Source organism: Myotis davidii, unplaced genomic scaffold (genome assembly GCF_000327345.1).
Source record: "Myotis davidii unplaced genomic scaffold, ASM32734v1 scaffold99, whole genome shotgun sequence".
NCBI classification, from domain to species: domain Eukaryota; kingdom Metazoa; phylum Chordata; class Mammalia; order Chiroptera; family Vespertilionidae; genus Myotis; species Myotis davidii.
Genome location: NW_006291015.1, coordinates 1,948,101 through 1,950,533, shown reverse-complemented (window position 1 = coordinate 1,950,533; position 2,433 = coordinate 1,948,101). Strand labels below are relative to the sequence as shown.

At 43.6% G+C, this 2,433-nt stretch overlaps 1 pseudogene; it reads right to left on the bottom strand.

Annotated features, from left to right (window-relative positions):
- Positions 1-45: 45 nt before the first annotated feature.
- Positions 46-827, bottom strand: LOC102762167 (annotated as a pseudogene).
- Between the last annotated feature and the right edge of the window lie 1,606 nt (positions 828-2,433).

The window sequence follows — 2,433 nt, the reverse complement described above, 5'->3', positions numbered from 1 at the left end:
AGGGATGAAACAAAATATTCTAGAGACATCTTGAACAATTTTAAAGGAATACACACCAGGCTAAAAACATACAGCTAAACCGTGGTTACACAACAGGTTACATTTATTCCTGCATTTTCTCAGTAAGTTCTTCTTTATATTTGCCTTTCCGTTTTCCAACTTGTTGAGATTTGGCTTTGCGTTCAAGAATTTTTTTCTGATCTTTGTCCAGTTTTAGCCTGGTGATAACCACCTCGCTGGGGTGAATGCCCACGTGGACAGTGAATGCCCACGTGGACAGCTGTGCCGCTCGCCTTCTTGCACTGCACACGCTCCATGTAGCTGACATATTTTTTTCTGTGCACCTGTACTACCTTTCCAACTTGCTGACCTACACGTGTCCTCGAACCACCTGGACTTCATTGTCCTTGTGGACGGGCATGGTGCAGACATTGTACTTCTGCTGCAGCTCCTTGGAGAGCGGGGGAGACATGATCTTGTGGCGCACATGAGAGGGGGCATTGAAGTGGCGTTTGTGGTCTGAGGTCACCGAGGGATTGAACTTCATAGTGACTGTCTGGCGCTGGAAGTGCTCCCCAACCACGAAAGTAGAGTGTTCAGATTTCAGGCATCAGGTGCTATTAGCAGGATTTCTGTCCCAATTAAACTCTAAATCTGAGCTCTCAACAGTCTGGACAAACTGCCCTTCACTATCTCCAAAGTTTCTTATTCATCACTATCCCATTTTCCTCCGCTTCAAACCAAGGTAACAAACGAAACCTTTAATTCTGATCTTCCTCGCTGCAAGGGAACAGCAAACCTCAATCGAAATAATTTCCCACCAGAAGTCACATCCAGATACTGCAAGGGCTGACAATGTACATGCACAGTAACAGGCTCATTTTCTAGTGGTAGGTGCCCAGGCATCCTCCACAATCCCACAATCCTCTGGTCGCATACCTCGGTTTTTCCAGTGCCTCCTTAAGTGGTGTTTCCTTCAGTCACGTTGCAACATCCAGGGCCTCTAGTTGGAGAGGATTTTTCTGTTCTTTGAAGTTGATAGGTGTTTCCTGTTTGGAATCAGTGAAGTTTGGGACTACTGCCACTGCCATGAACACGTCGGTCCTATGGGCACTCATGAAACAACCACCCATTCAGTCCACTGGTAGCGCAGTCCCAGTTCACAATGAGAAAGGTACTGTGCTGAGCCCTTTTCCAATCGGATATTCCCTTCCTTCCCCAGCACACTCCAAGCCTACTCTGGGCTGACCATCCCAACCCCACAGACACTTAAGACCTTCCCCCTATTTCTTTGACTTTTCCCTATCAAACTTGCACCCTATTGCATTGCCTATGGGTGCCCCTAACCTCTCCCTGGGGGCCGGCCAGCCTGGGCGAGGGGCCGTGGTGTTCTGGTCTCTGGTTGTTCCAGCCGTTACGGCATTATAGTAACTGGCTTTTTATGTATAGAGATAGTAAAAGTCATAATAGTCATAAATGAAAATGGTCAAGACTTTATCAAGGTGCATGCAAGAAAATATCAAGGAGTAAATATACTAGCTAACTAGCTAATGTCTATGGAGAGGCTTTCATGTGCCAAACCTGTTGCCAAACACAGTAATTAGGTTATTTTTAGTTTCTTTAAAGATGAAAAAAAAAAAAAACAGCAACAAAATAAGTATCAGTTAAATACTGTTCCTATTTTACAGTTGGTTCATGGAAGATGAAACAGTAAGTTAGAGGTACCATTGTTCTTTAAACCCAGATTTTTTTAATCCAGAATCTGGACTGTAAACCACTGTTCATTGTGTCACTGAAGAGATGCACAAAACCACAGATTAATTTGTGTGTTGTACTTTGTGCAGCAAACGACAGAATCTACCTCTTTGTGATGGATGTGAATGCCTACTCAATAGGCTTGTACCCTCAGGTACTACCACAATTAGGCTACAGTGCCTTCCAGAAGCCAACCATGATACATCCTCAGAGCTCATCTGCCAGACTGTGGTTCCAGAAATATTGGCAGATAAGTCTAAGCTCCACAAAGCTCTATTTCTGGTTCTCATCTTAAATGGAAGACAGGGTGTTTGCACCATGAAGGGTGTTGAAAACTCTGTAATGATTTATTGTATGTACCCCTCTGGTGAATGCATCTCCTTTTTGTTTGTTTATTTGTTTGTTGTTTTTTAATCTGTACTTTATTATTTTATTTTTTATCTTTATTGTAGAAAGTATTACAGGTATCCCCTTTTTTCCCCACTGATCCCCTCCACCCCAGCCCTGCCCCTCCCAGGCCTTCATCACACCACTGTCTGCGTCCATGGGCTATAGTATGCATATAAATTATTTGTTTAATCTTCTCACCCACCCACACCCACCCCATCTTTCCTCTGAAATTCATCAGTCTGTTCCATGCTTCTCTGTCTCTGGATCTATTTATTAAATATATTTTAT